This window comes from Chionomys nivalis, chromosome 4, assembly GCF_950005125.1.
Source record: "Chionomys nivalis chromosome 4, mChiNiv1.1, whole genome shotgun sequence".
NCBI lineage: Eukaryota > Metazoa > Chordata > Mammalia > Rodentia > Cricetidae > Chionomys > Chionomys nivalis.
Window position 1 is genome coordinate 89,368,380 of NC_080089.1, and position 16,380 is coordinate 89,384,759.

Below are 16,380 nucleotides of genomic sequence, written 5' to 3' on the forward strand. Positions count from 1 at the left end.
CACACATACGTATGCATACATCCACAAGCGCATGCACACACATTCACTTATATACATACATTGGTGGCTAATCTTTGTTGTCAACCTGAATATATCTGGAATTAATTAAAACCCAAGCATCTGGACACACCTGTAAGGAATTTTTCTTCTTTAGATTACTTGTACTATAAAATCTATTAGAAAGCTGGAGTATTTGAGTTGGAAGACCCAACCTAAATCTGGGTCACACCCTCTAGTGGCAGCCCACATAGGTGGCAGGCCTTGTTAAAGGACATTCAAGAAAGACTTGCTTTGCTTTTTGCCTACTTTCCCTCACTCTGATAGGAAAGTCCATCTGTCCGGTTCCTGAGACTCTCCTTTGCTGGTGTTAGAACCTACTTCTTTGGAATTCCACCACAGACTGTAAACAGGCAGCTCTCCAGGACTTCCCTGGGACTTCAGCACCAGACTGTGACTCCGGAGACACCTAGTGTCTCATGGACTAAGTAACAAAAAGATCCTTGGCCTCTTGATCAGGAGAGAGCCATTTTGTTGGCCTACTTGCACCAAGCCTATAAGCCACTCTAGTAAATCCTTTTTCTGCATATATATATATATATATATATATATATATATATATATGTGTGTGTGTGTGTGTGTGTGTGTGTGTGTGTATAGTGCAACATATATACTTGTGTATAGCACATATATATGTTAGTTCATTCTATCATTTCTGTTCCTCTAGAGAACACCGACTAATACACATACATAAATGCATATAAACACACATGTATCCATACATACATGCACATAGTCAAAATACAGACACACACATATATACATTTATATACATATGCACATATGTAAATAACAGAGACAGATAGAACAGAGATCTAAGATCATGCACAACTAAATCTTTTTTTCTCAAACTATTGTTCCAATAAAGAAACAAATACAATCTGGGGAAAGGAAGAGAATAAAATATTAAAAACAATATTCTGCTGTACAATGGAAAATGGAGACATTTTTATATTTCTTAAGGAAAACTAGGAAACTGTAAAGTGAAAAGAAAAGAACTCTTGAAAACAAATACATATTACTGTGATAATGTAGGATCAAAGAAAATTTACGCATTTGTTTTTGAATGTGTAGTTTGGGCTCAATTTCTAAGAAATGATCTAATAAGTAAAACAATGAGCAAAGTCCACACATTACTCTTTCATTTATTTTTCTAAGATTAGCTTTATTTTCTAATGTGTGTGTATGTATCTGTGTGTGTGTGTCTGTCTATCTGCCTGTCTGTCTGTGGGTGTGTGCATCTGATTGCAAGTACTTGAAGCAAACAGAGGTGTGAACCCCAGAACTGAGTTTGTAGGCTGCTGTGAGGACCCAAAGTGGGGGCTGAAAACAGCTCCAGTTTTCTGCAAAATTAGTAGACACTGTTAAGGCTGAGCTGCTTCTCCAGCACAACTTTCTACATTGTATCAGATTTAATTAAAAATAACAACAGCATTTTCTCCATCTCTCTCCTCTCACCAACCTCTCCTATGCCTCTCCATGTCCCTCTCAAAATGATAGCCTTTTTCATATATATATATTAATATATGTATATACATACACAAGCATACATCTGTACAATCTTCTGAGTCCTTTTAGTGTGGCTTGTATGTCTATGTCTCTATAGTTGACCACTTGGTAACAGATAGCCACTTAGGTTGCTCATCCCTCTGGAGGACTAATTGTTCCCTCTCTCAGCAGTTGTAAATTGTTTGTATCTTATTATCTTGGAGTGAGCCCCATGAGATTTCCCACATCCACATTAGCATGGCAGTTGGTGCTGTCACTGTTCAGGTCTTGCTCAGGCAGTCATATTGTTGAGATTTCATGGGTGCAGCTTCCCTATCATATATCAAAGATTTATTTCACAGCAGACTTCCACTCCTCTGGCTCTTACAACATTTCTACCCTCTCTTTGGCAATGTACCCCGAGCCTTAGGTAAGAGTTTGAGTTACTGAGATATCAGCTGGGGCCAGGCAACCTTCAGTCAGTTTTTCCTCAAAATTTCGATGAATTGTGCTTTCTGTGATGTTCTCCTTCTGCTATAAAAACAAACTTTGTTGATGAGCGAAAAGATCTGCACTCACCTCTAGGTATGAAGATTTTAATACACTCAGGAATTTCAATTGTTAAGAAAAGTGTCAGTTATAGGTTGTCTTCTAAGTTCCATGACCTTACTAGCCCCATGTAGTTGGTTAGGTTTACACTACAAGTATGATTTGCCTCCTGTGAAGCAAACCTTTGTAGGAGGCAGCTGCTTGTTTGTCCCTGCCTCGCAGAACTGAAATAATCACACAGAAATTGTATTAATTAAAACACTGGTTGGCCCATTAGGCCTAACTTCTTATTGGTTAAATCTTACATCTTAATTTACCCCATTTCTATTAATCTGTGTACCACCACAAGGTTGTGGCCTACCAGCAAAGTTCCAGCACGTCTATCTCTGGCATCGGATCCATGGTGTCTCTCTCTCTCTCTGATTCTGCCTTCTTCCTTCCAGCATGTCATTTTGTTTTCCTCAACTACCTAAATTCTGTTCTACCCTATCAGGCCAAGCCAGTTTTTTTATTCATTAACCAATGAAAACAACACATAGAAAGAAGGACCTCCCACACCAAACCTTAAGTACAATTACCTGGTTACTACCAAGATGTGAGTGAAATTATTGCACCTTTTGGAATATCTTGCCATGCTGATCATTACTGTAGTTTATAGGAATCAAAGCTGGGTAAGACGATTTAATGGTTTCCTCCTTTGGCAACTTACATAGCACCTTCCAGTACTATTAAAGTTAGTCCTCATGGAGGAGACACTATGGTTCTATTCACCTGTACTCTTCCAAGCCCCATGTCTAAAGTACATGGGGACTTACCTTCAATTTCTGGCAGGCAGCAAAGGGAAACAGGAATAACCTATATTGTCTTAGAAGTCTCTTGGATTACCTTGACCAACAACTCAGAAGGTGGTTCCTTAGGTTTAATCTTGGTATTTTTGTTAGATAGTCTATGACTCTCAGGGTAAGCATTATCGTCCCAAATGTTGTGTACACACACACACACACACACACACACACACACGTGTTGACAGAGGTTTCTGTCCCACCAGGTCTCACAGTCATTCAGTCCCAAAGAAATACACAGAGGTCTTAAACTGATTCACCTAGTAGCTACAACTTCTTATTAATGCTTATAACTTATATTAGCCCATAATTCTTGTCTATGTTAGCCATGTGGCTTGGTACCTTTTTTGGCGAGGCAGTCACATCTTGCTTCCTCTGTGTCTGGATGACGACTGCAGACTAAATCCTTCCTCTTCCCAGAATTCTCCTGTTCTCATTGCCCTGCCCCTATTCCCCGCCTGGTCACCCCACCTATATTTTCTGCCTAACTACTGACCAATCGGTGTTTCATTGAACAAGCACAAGAAACAAATCTTCACAGGGTAAAAACATTGTCCCACAGCACTTCTCCCCCAACTTTAATTTCAAAACAAGAACTCTAAATCGAATCTCACTTGTCTATTATCCATTATCCATACTTGTAACCAACACTCTAAACAAAGAAAAACATTCATAATCCATTTTGGGGGGAATGTGGGCTTAGTTTTCCAGGCTACTTATGGCTGATTGGGAATGCTGATCATCTTACAGGCATCTGAAGAGAATTTAGAATTATAGTCAAGTCCTGACTGGAAAATTCTGTGAGGCTTGGTCATCTCAGCTAGCAGTCTTGAAACTGCTCTAGATGTAGAACTCAGCTCCCTCTCCAGCACCATGTCTGCCTGCATGCTGCCTTGCTTCTGCCATGACAATAATGGACTAAATCTCTGAACTATAAGCAAGTCACTCTATTAAATATTTACCTTTGTAAGTGTTACCATGGTCATGGTGTCTTCACAGCAATAGAAACCCTAAAAAAAATGGCCAACATGTAAATATCTCTATAGAATACTTCAATCACTGAGACAGAAAATGGGGTAGATGTTAGGGCTGAGGAAGGCTTGAAAATCACTACCCAGCTGCTGGGGAGATGGATCATTCAGAAAAGTGCTTACTATTAAAGCACATAAACCTAAGTTTGGATCATTTGCATCCACATAAAAAGCCAAGTGTCATAGCACATACCTGTCACGCCAGTGATAAAAAGGCAGGAAGGAGGATTCCTTAGACTAGCTGGTGAAAAAATCTAGTCTAATCAGTGAGCTCCAGGTTCAGTGAGAGACCCTGTCTCACAAAAGAAAGAAGAGAACAATTTAGGAGTATACCTTGGGTCTCTTTGTAACACACACACACACACACACACACACACACACACACACAGAGTCACTCTGTATGATGCAGATATGGATTCCTATGCTTTGTACATTCTATGTAATTGCAAAAGCAAAAACAGAATTTGCAGCTCAACTGTCTCAAACTGGAGAGATGCAGTAAAACCTCCAAATAGAAACTCGAAATCCTAGCATTAAACTTTCAAATTTAATTTCAAAGCTCAAACAACGGCATCTAAATTTTGAATACACACAGCTTAGCTTGCTTTACTCAAATTCAAACATCCTCCAGGTCCATAGATATCCCACATTTGTGAACGTTTTTCTGCACTCCTTAATATCGTCATGTTTTTTTATGTGTCCAAATTCCTTACTTTGTTTAATGATGAAAGGCTTTCTCTCTCAAAGCTACCTTCTCATTTTTAATCCATGTTCATTATCTTTTCCATTCTCTTCATGTCAGTAAATACAATGATAAGCTTATTGTTGGAAACCACCATGTTTGTTCTATTGTGTGGAATCCCTGCTCAACTTCTCCTCTCCTCCATTGTTGCTGGACTGAGCTGACTGAGAAGCCGGAGTCACTGTGTTTCTTTCTGGGTTTCTTTTCAAGCTGTTTCCATTGGGCATAGAACACTTTGTCTTACATGCAATTAATTTCAGTTCTGTTTATTTTTTTTTGTAAAATAATTAAGCAAGTGTTTAGTGAGGTTGTCTAAAAATAATCGTCAGCAGTTTAATAGAAGGTATGTCAATAGTAAAAGAAAAAAGAAGGCTTTTACTTAAACAAAAGTTCCAGTGATCGCTTGGAAATCAAAGATTTCCTGAGGGAACTGACAAAAAATATCTGTCTGTGACGAAGGGTGGCTATGGTACTGTGTGTTCCAGTGCTCCTGTTTCCTGTAGGTCACAAACACTACAGTTATAAATTCAAGCGTTAATATTGCGCCAAAGCTGAGGCTGTCTGGGAAAGGATGACAAAAAGAGTATAGAGTCTATGTTCTCTGAAAAACCAGTTAACAGATGGGACAGGATGAGGAGGAGGGGAGGGAGGGGAACGTGGTCAGGATGTGCTGTATGAGGAAAGAAAAAAGTCAGTAACAGTTTACAACACTAGCAAAGGAAATGTGAGCTCTGTTCTGAGTCACTTGGGTGCCTCAGAGCATTGATCTATAAAACTGATGCAGTGGTTGTAAACTCCTCCCAGGAATTTCCTGAAGATTAGGTAAACCACTAAAATGGCTCTGTGCTTAGAGTGACTCATGGAACTCAGTGAAACCTATGAACAAACCAGCTTCTACTTCCTCTATCTTCTAAAGTGGGTAAGCAATGATAGAAAAACAGAGGCAGCATTTCTTCTATGAAAAAAAGCTTCATGGTAATTAGAATTCTCTAGCCTCTCAGGATTGAAAGAATTTGACTGTTAACTTAGAGACCTTCACTGTGATCATCTTATAGGGGACATCCTCATCCTTCAGTGTGAGCTTATAGGGGACATTCTCACCTTGGGAAAAAGTCACATTATATCTCCTTCCAGGCAGAAAGCAGGAATGCTGATATTTGGAATGTGGCTGTCACCAAGAATGCGGAGTGCTTGCAAGCTCCTGCGGAACATTCTGTCATTCTTAGTTGGGTAGGAACAGTCCTTTATCTCCTTCCCACGTGGAAGCGTTGGAATTATTCATACACTCATCACAATGCCATTAATTTGGCACATACATGTGCTCCTTGGAATTTCTGATCCCTGCTGTGTGATACTAAAGTTATCATTCTTTGTAAAGAATAACAAGCTCTGAGAGCTGATAATGAAGGCTGAAAGGTCACTGAGATATGGGAGCAAGAGCCAGCCACAGGAAGTCTCAGGCTCTATCAAACATGGCACTCCAGCTATCTAAAAGATAACCTAATTTATAGAGATGAAGCAGAGGCCTGGAATAACTAGGGTATATATTGCCTGAAATGTTCTAAACATCTGCAACAGAAAGCCAGCATCAATAATGAACTAATGATACTTTTGCTTAGAAAATCTACTGAGAGAGGTTTAAGGAAACCTATATGCTGTTGTTCTTTATTCTGTGTTGTGTATGCTTAGCTTAGTAAAAAGAAAAATGTGGAGAATTTGCTGAATAGCAGACATACCAGCATTCTACACAGCACTTAGAAAGTGAGACCAAATCCCTGTGTGAAGGCAAGGTCCTTGTCACTAGTTGTATCAAGGTCCTCAGTCCTACTTATGTTACTCAAAGTCTACTGTGTCAAATTAATCAATTAAAAGCACATGGGAAAATGTCAAACCAGTTATGTCATACTTGGCAAACAACACAAATTTTTAAACCAATTGTTAGTTTGACACACAGACTCTATAAGTATATATTGAATTAAGTGGCATATTTACGTTGAATTAAAATAAACCACTCTGGATAACTGAACCATTAAAAAATATACAAGAGTTTCAGGTTTGAGATTGGAGACTAATGGGAGGGGAGGGGATGAAGAAATGTAATGTTGAGCTCTTCTTGAACCTCTCGTGAAAACTAATAGGGTGATAAGAAGAAAAGGTAGACAGGGAGAAATTAGAAACTCATAAAAAAGCATGAGAGAAAGCAGTGAATTTCCTGAAAAATTGAAGTATTAATGTAAGCTCTTCTGACTTTCTCCTTCCACATTTTTGATTTATCAGCTCAAGCTAAGCCTGGTGTATCAGAAATAATTACGCTGAAAGGAAAATGTGAACATAAATTGTGAAAGTAAAATATAAAGACAGAAGAAAGAGAACGGAGATAGACAGTTTCTGAAGACTCCAAGCTTAACTCCATCCAGCTAATTAGACATGGTTTTCCCAGATTATAATTACACTTTGGGTGCTTGAAATGAAGCCAGTTTATGGAAACTCAGAATTGTTGCTCCCAACACTGAGATGCTGGCTCAACCTAACATGTGAACAAGAGTTTCCAGAACAAGGGATTGAAGTCTTCGGGACCAGGTTGAGCAAACACATAAGCAGGATGAAGGATGCAAAGAGTAGATGCAGAGACCATCTCCTTCCACTCATACGATGACAAAGACCAAGCAAGTCTGACTGGCATTTCCCTTCTGCTTTACCAAGTTTCTACACAACTTAATGATTTTAAATGAAATAAAGTTTGAAGAGAAAACTCAAGCCCTAAGTTTGATATTGTTTTATTAGAAACCATGAGACTTACTTTGTATATGTTTACTAAAGATAGGTATTGAATCTTCTCTAAAAATGTATTGTTTGAGAATTTTATTTATGAAAATATGTTTTAATCAAATCCATACTCCACCCCAATCTTTCAAGCACCTCCCGTATCTCCCCATCACTTTCTTCTTCCAACCCGATGTATCCTTCTGTTCAAGCTATTGCATCCACATAATGCTGACAATACGAACATGGGTGTAGAACCATCTAGTGGAACATGAGAAAACAACCAGAGACTGCATCCCTGAAGAAAACCAACCACCCATAGTGACTCAGTTAGATGTGCAACTGTGCGATCCCTTTCCCTACCCATGCTGGAATCTTGCCTAGCTTGTTGTTGTGCAGGTCTTGAGTATGCACTCAAAGCCACCATGGGTTCATGTGTGCCACGGTCCTGTATTATCCAGAAAACATTATTTTACAGCTGTTCTCCATTATTGCTGGCCTTTACAGACTTTCTGCTCCATCTTCTCTAATGGTCCTTGAGGCTGAGGAAAAGAGGATATGATACAGATGTCCCATGTAGATGGAGTGATCTAGTTTCATATTTTCTCCACTTTGATCAGTTGTGAATCTCTGGGTTAAGTATCATCTACTCCAAAATGAAGCCTCTCTGATGAGGGTTGAGGTATTCACAGTCTATAGTGTAAAGATTTACAAAGGTGTGGATATAGGTGGAACTGTTCGAAGTATTTTGAACTCTATATTCTAATTATACTTATCTTGATAAATGTCTGGGAAAGACATAACTGTTGAAAGAAGGGTGAGTGAGTAGAAAGAAGGTTTCGGGGTGAAGAACACATCACGCTCTTGCAGAACCCAAGTTCAATTTCCAGCACCCCACCAGGCAGCCCACAACCTCCTGTATCCCCAGGGAATCTGACACCCTTTTTGGCTTCCAAAGGCAACTACACTCACACTCGCATATCCACCACAGACATACACGCATAAGCATAGTTTAAAATAAACTCTTAACAATGAAAGCAAAATTAGAACTACAGAGTGAGTACTATAAAGTGGAATAGTTAAAATACAAGAGTGTTGTATTGACAGATTGGGTTTGAGGTCAAAGATTAAATATGAAATAAATCAAACAATTCATACCTATATAGGGAGATTACACCTTAAACCAATGAAGAATTACTATAAGTAGCATTAAAATAAGTGAAGAAAGAAATAAATAGCCAGAATACTCCTATATGTAATATGAAAATTAAATATTACATAACATGAAAAATGGTTTCAATTAACACTAAGTTAAAAAATGGAATACATATATATTTACATATATTTTTATTTATGGAAGCTATCAGTGAAAAACTTGGAAAACACGAGACATCCATCAACAGCCTGAAAGTTTAGACCTATTTTGACATTTGTCAGATGATAAAGCCTTAAGATACAAGATGTCAAAGAAATTATTAGTACCATTTTCAGTGTTCAAGAAATCCTGAAATGTTTCAATTGACCAAAATGAGTGAATGGTGGCCACTCTGAGTAAATGGACCATGAATTTCAGTGGAATTCACAGTCAAAATGATTAAGAATTTTACCTTCTCAAGGAGAGCTAAAGGTATATTAAAGTGATTGCTTTTAAATTGGTTTAGCAATAGGAGTTCTATATACTTATTCAAGTGCCCTAGCTGTCTGGTTTTCATAAAGTATATCATTGTCAAAAGCTGGACAGTTTTGAACATTTAAAACTCAATTGTGTTTACACAATTTCACACCTCTAAATATAGTTTAGGAAACCCTGGTACTAAAAAAAAATCAAATAAACAAAAAGACAAACTTTCCAACAATTTTTGAAAGTTAGTAAAAGTTGAAAATCGAAGAGAATGTGTGTTTATGTGTGTGTTTGTGCACGTGTGAAATCAGCATCAAGCAATAGATTTAAGACATTGTGTGTCCTTGCACCCAGCCTCGCCCTGCTCCTGAGAGAGTCTCGGGTAGCCTTGAGTTGCCAGCAAAGAGCATTCACAGAGCCTTTGACAACATTTCCCCACCCATGCAACAGCACAGTTCTTGATAAAAAAGAACCTTAATATTAGTGTTTGGTTAGTGAAAGTCGATCTTAACTTCCGCCGAACACATATGCCGATGTCCTCTTTATCTTTACCTCAGTGAGTTAAAGGAACATATCTCACACGTGCATTGATCTTAGTGACTCACTGGTGGATGTATATTTAAGACTTGTATGATTCTGAACACCAGGAAGTAAATGCTACTTGTGTGGTTCAATGTCAATAAACCTCCTAGGAGTTAATGATATAGTTATATACAGGCAACACAGAAAAGCAATTTGGGAATTTTATAGATTCCACTTTAAAAATAAAAGCATCTGGAATTAGCATGGAGCTCACTAGGTAGAGTGATTACATGGTATATTTTAGGCCTGGAGTTCAATTCCCAGAACTCCATAGGCAAGTTCAGGCCTGCAATCCCAGCTCTGGGGAGCAGAGACAGAAGGATTAGAGAAATGCAAAGCTATCTTAGGCTACATAGGGAGCTTGAGGCCACTCTAATTCTAAGATCCTATATAAAAACAAAAACAAACGACGCCATCGAAACTTGGCTTACTTAAAGTTAACATATTATCACCTAGCAAAATCACATTAACAATAAATTGCAATATAAGTAAAGAAATTAGTAAAGCAGAAAGAGGGGAAAATGTTCACCTTTATCTTCTACAATGGTTAGCTTCAATACATTTAATATATTAACAACAATACAGCACAAAGATAGTACCTAAACTGAGACACTTTAGCCATGGGATAATAATTAGACTCCACACATACTTTTTCAAATCATTCAATTTCCCGGCTGATGGAAATGTATGCATTGTGCATTTCACAACTCCAAAAGAGTTTTAATCACAAAGAGTGCAGGTTGTATGCTGGGGTATATCTCCATGGCAAAAACTCACCTAGCCACAGCCGCAGGAGGTTCTGATTACAGCCAGTTAGAACATTGCTACTATTTTCCAGGTTATTCTCTTCCTAGGCTGTCTGTGTAACTGAGCTTTTTCCCATGGATACAACCACTCATTTAATACTGAAAATTGTCTTCCTAAACATAATCTTAATGAGAAAAATGGGTTAAAAAATAAGTAAAAGAAGCAGTAAATCAAATAATATCTCCATACTGATTTATGTCACACTGATACTGAGCACTCAATCTATGTCAGGAAATACATTACGCAATGCATCAGATCAAATATTGGTGACACTGTTATTTACACTTAGGAGATGGCCAAGGCAGGCACTGAGCAGAGTGGCAGGGCTTGGAAACATTATCATCTTCCCAGAGTTTATAGTTCAGTCAATACCGTCAATTCATGCACTGTATTTGGTCATATATGGTGACTTCTTAATGTAACAAATTTGAGCCTGGCCTTACACATGAATATGAGCACAGGTTCTGATGTATGTCTAAAGTCCTTGGGCAGCTGAGGAGAGAGCCTGAAATGGCCCAATCCTATAGCCATACTAACGAATATCTTGCATATCACCATAGAACCTTCATTTGGTGATGGATGGAGATAGAAAGAGAGACCCACATTGGAGCAATGGACTGAGCTCCCAAGGTCCAAATGAGGAACAAAAGGAGCGAGAACATGAGCAAGGAAGTCAGGACCGCGAGGGGGCCCCCCATCCACTGAGACGGTGGGGCTGATCTATTAGGAGATCACCAAGGCCAGCTGGACTGGGACTGAAAATGCATGGGATAAAACCGGACTCACTGAATATGGTGGACAATGAGGGCTGCTGAGAAGCCAAGGACAATGGCACTGAGTTTTGACCCTACTGCATGTACTGGCTTTGTGGGAGCCTAGCCGGTTTGGATGCTCACCTTCCTAGACCTCGATGGAGGCCGGAGGACCTTGGACTGCCCACAGGGCAGGGAACCCTGACTGCTCTTTGGACTGGAGAGGGAGGGGGGGAGGGGGAGGGGGCATGGGGAGTTGGGGGAGGGGGAGGGAAAAGGGAGGCGGGGAGGAGGCGGAAATTTTTAATTAAAAAAAAATTTAATAAAAAAATATATAAAGTCAGCAACTCTGAGAGATTGACCAGTTTGATAATAAGTTGGCAAAGACTTGACAACGCCATCAACCTGCCATGGTCCAAGGCAGAATGCGATGTCTCCACTGCTAGAGGTGCCTTCATTGTGCCTTTCCTTGTCTGGACGTCCTGTTCCTGGAGCCTAGGAAAAGCTAATACAGCTGAGGGGAGGCATCTAGCTACATTTATCTCATGGCAAAATTATTTTCACATCGTAAAATACGAAGTCTATGGATATTTTGTTATAGAATATGTCTCTTAGACAAGTATAAACTAACGCTCTCAAAAGGAGAGAATGGAGAGATAAGAAGAGAAGGAAAGGGGGAAGATGAGAGAAAGGCTGAATCTGTTAAAGATACTACAAGACAAAACATCGAAGTTATGAGATATTGAAATGTTGAGGCGAGAAGAGTGTAAGATCCCAGGGGATGGAGGTCACCAGGAAAGCAAGGTCCTCTAAACCAACTATGCAGGGATCATCTGAACCCACGGTGACTGAAGCAGCAAGCACAGGGCTGACACAGGTCTGCTCCAGGTCCTCTGTTCACATATTACAATATTCAGCTTAGTATTTTATGGGACTTTTGAATGTGTGAATGACTGTGTCTCTGATTCTTATGTCTTCTCTTGGGCTCTTTTCCTTCTATTGGCTTGCCTTGTCCAACTTCAATGTGCTTGTTTTGTATTAACAAATTATATTTTATTTTGGCATGTTGTGTTGCTATCTCTTAGAAGCCTGTCCTTTTCTAGTGAAAGGAGATGGAAGGGGAGTTGGGGAGAAATGGGAGGAGTAGAGAGAGGAGAAACTATATCAGATATATATGAGAAAAGAATGTATTTTCAATGAAAGGAGCAAAAGGGACATGAAGTTGGGTGGGAGTGAGGAGTATGTGGGAGGAGTAACACATTAATATGACCAAATACATGATACTGCATGTACAACAATTTCAATAAATGAATAAAATGTTACATGTTAAACATCAAAAGAGAGTAAATTATTTTAAAAAGAAATGCAAACATAAGATAAATTCTCTTGAGCTACTTTGAGTTCCAGTTATCTAGCACCCACCCCTGCACCTGACCTAACATCCTATAACTCTCAAAATCTTAAACTCTATTCTTAGTAGATCACTAGCTTTCACTAATACAAAAGCTGAGACTGTCATCTGAAACCCACAGTAGAACCTTCCCCCACTCCCTGTTACCCCCAAACCTGTGGTTTCTACCATTGTATTTGATGAATGTTTTTATTTTTTTTTACTTTCTTTGTTCTGTAACTATTAAAATCTCCTGTAAGCACATCCAGAGTAAAACATGGTATTTGGAGAAACTAAATGTGTATATAGGGATGTGGTCACTCATTTCTGGCTATAGAATAAATTATCTCTATTCCCTTAGAGGTAAAAACTGTGTGGTTTTTGTCAACACAAGCATGTGGAAATTCAAGTGAACAGAGGCACTTGCGTGCTAGGATCACATAACTGGATGCTACTCTCCATAACTTCTTGTGGAATATTTTTACACTGTATGAAAGTGTATTACTGCGATTGATGTAATAAAAAGCTGAATGACCAGTAGTAGGGCAAGAAAGGAAGAAGTGGAGGAACTGAGGGGCAGGAGAAGCCAAGAGACAGGGAGAGCAAACACGAGGTGCAAAGTAGAAGCGAGATAACACCACATGATAGAACGTAAATTAATATAAATGGGTTAATTTAAATTAAAAGAGCCAGTTAGGAAAAAGGTTAAACAAAGGCTGAGCTTTAATAATGAATAACAAGTCTCCAGTCATTATTTGGGAGCTGGATGGTGGGACAGAAAAAGACTTGTTACAATAACTGGATGCATTTATGCTAGCAAAGCAGGAAGTAAGATATTATCATCTTTTCTTTCTTTTCTCTTTTTTTTTTTTTTTTTTTTTTTTAGTTTTTCAAGACAAGGTTTCTCTGTGGAACACTCCTGGCTGATCTGGAATTTGCTTTTGTAGACCAGGCTATCTTTGAACTCATTGAGATCCACCTGTCTCTGCCTTCCAAATGCTGGGATTAAAGGCATGGGCCACCATCCTCTGTTTAGATATTATCATTTTAAGAGAATTGTCCAGAGAATAGTAAACAAGCTTCAATCCCTTCAGCTGTGGTCACATCTTCAACTCTCTATAAAATGTACATAAGCACTAAAATTAGGATAAAATGTAACCCAAAGAACACAGAATTATATTGCTTGACCTGAATATTTCAAGCAAGAGATTTCTCATAGTACAGCCTCGGAAACCTAACAAACACATTAAGAGCTAATTTACTGTAGAAAAAGTGTACTACCAAGGACCTGAAAATGTGTTTGGAAATTAGACATATTTTAAAGTAATGCAGACACATTTTGTTTTCCGTCTTCACCCCTGCCCTGCTTCTCAGCATTAGCCTCTTGAGACTCTCTGTCCACTCAGCACTGTGGCAAAGGAAGAAAGTTTCCAATTATGCTCAATCAGTAACCAGTAGCATCTGTGCTCTCATTGTTATCAAGATAATATTCACATTTACTGCTTTGGGCGGTTACATTTAACAGATTCCTTGTCAAACTCACCTAGTTTTCTAACTAAATTTAGGTCATTGCAGGGTGGAAGAAATTATGGCAACAGTGCTCAGGGCTGTCCAGGGGGAACACCTGCCATGGCTCTGATGTTATCCAGCCCCGAAAAAGACAGACGCTTAGACCATCTCCATACGATATGCCTAACAGGCTTTCAGACATTACATCTATTAAAACTGATCAAATCAAGTTGGCCTATCTCCAGTAAGAGAAAATTTTCTGCACCCTGATAAGCCCCTCTGCTGATGCAGCAATCCAATTCAGATCAAATCGAATTGGAGAAAAGCCAGGTTTAATGGATAAAACATTCCCAGATGCTTTTCCAGTCCACCAGAGCGGAGACTGAAAGGAAGACTGGAAACCATGTCTGTTTTCTGGGGGGCAGTTTAAATGTATTTAGGGGGGCATGGTGTGTGGCATCTAACAAGTAAGTAGCAAGGTTTCAATGAGCTTTCTCTCTAGTAGAAAAAAAACATTGATTTGACCCTTTACTTAAGAGGACATGTCTAGAAAAAAAAAAGGACATGTCTTATCTTTGCTAGCGACACTAAGCGTAGTAACGTGACTTTAGACACTCAGGCATCCTTTTCTGCTCAGTAGTTACTATTTTCAGACATAAAAGCAGGTAATTCCCAGCATATCCTAGTTCGATGCAAACTCTTCCAATCTTAAATCAGACCTGAGCCTCCCTTACAGAGTTCTCTGTGGTTTGATTCATTCTGAGCTCCGGTACTGTTTTTTATACCAGATAGATCTGGAGCTCTTCCCCTTCCTAAAGTTTGCCCTTATGATGGATGGATTTCTCTGCTTGCAATTTCTAAGATGAAGAGGTTTCCCTAGTTAAATTCTGGTGTATTCAAGCTAAGGCCACTGGAGGAACTGAGGAGTCACTTAACTGGGCTGTTCAGTCCCAAGTTCATTGACTGAAGAATTAGCTAGCATTTAGGGCATCTTAATTCAACCTATATCAGCTTGCTGAACTGTTTGAGTAAAGAGCTGCAATTGTACCCAGCACAAGATTTAAGGCTCTTCCTTACTGAACTGGGGCTCAAGTGAATGTTGGGCTGAAAAGAACACAGACAGAGGGAAAAAGACACCGTCCTAGTCAACCAGGTTCTCAAGATTTTGGGCTCCAACTGGGACCTGTTGGCTCAGTGGATTCTTCCAGTTTAAGAATCCACTTAAGATTAGATTGGACTAACCCATTGGTTCCTCTTAGGCCTCCAGACAAGAGTGAGCAAAGTATAAAACTTCTCCATCTCCATAATCACAGGATGATAATCACTTACAATGAATCCTCTCTGTAGAAATGCATATATCCTAGTGAGCAGGGTTTTCTGGAGGACCCTGAAGAATATATCTGATATCTAAATATTGCAATCTGCAGAAAGAAGACCCCAAATTGCCCATAGAACTTTAACAAGATGTCTATATTCTTGTTTGATTTATGATGTTTTCAGGAAGGTTTATATTTCCAATTTAAAAATTTGGGCTTGGGAAAGATGACTCAGAGATTAGAAGCTTGTACTGCTCTTGCAGATTCCAGGCACCCACGCCCACATTTAATAGCTTACAATTGCCTGTAGCTCTAATTCCATAAGATCCAAAGTCCTCTGGTTTCCTCATTCACCTGCTCTCTCTCTCTCTCTCTCTCTCTCTCTCTCTCTCTCTCTCTCTCTCTCTTGTAATAGGAGTAGCGGGGCTGCGTCCCCGGCACCCGGCCGCCTGCATTGCTAGCTTATGCCCCGAAATAATTACACGGAAACTGTATTCTTTCAATCACTGCCTGGCCCATTAGTTCCAGCCTCTTATTGGCTAGCTCTTACATATTGATCTAACCCATTTCTAATATTCTGTGTAGTACCACGAGCTGGCTTACCAGGAAAGATCTTAACCTGCGTCTGTCTGGAGTGAGACAATCATGGCGACTCCCTACTCGGTTTCTTTCTCCCAGCATTCTGTCTGTTTACTCCACCCACCTAAGGGCTGGCCTATAAATGGGCCAAGGCAGTTTCTTTATTAAATGAAAGTAACTCCTCTATCATCTCTCTCTCTCTCTCTCTCTCTCTCTCTCTCTCTCACACACACACACACAAACACACACACAAATAAATAAATAAATAAATATCTTTAAAATGTTTAGTTCTATGGACATAGTGAAGTGCTCCTGCTTTGAGAGGCATTGACATACAACTATTGTTAACGGT

General features: G+C 39.3%; 1 protein-coding gene across 1 annotated transcript in view; it reads left to right on the forward strand.

The window, feature by feature from the left end:
* Positions 1–7,004, forward strand: part of LOC130873460 (phospholipid scramblase family member 5-like) — a 38,487-nt gene extending 31,483 nt beyond the window's left edge. The window contains exon 8 of the mRNA XM_057768322.1: positions 6,987–7,004. The gene's annotated coding sequence lies outside the window, so the exon portion shown is untranslated. The remainder of the gene's footprint in view (positions 1–6,986) is intronic.
* The last annotated feature ends 9,376 nt before the right edge of the window (positions 7,005–16,380 follow it).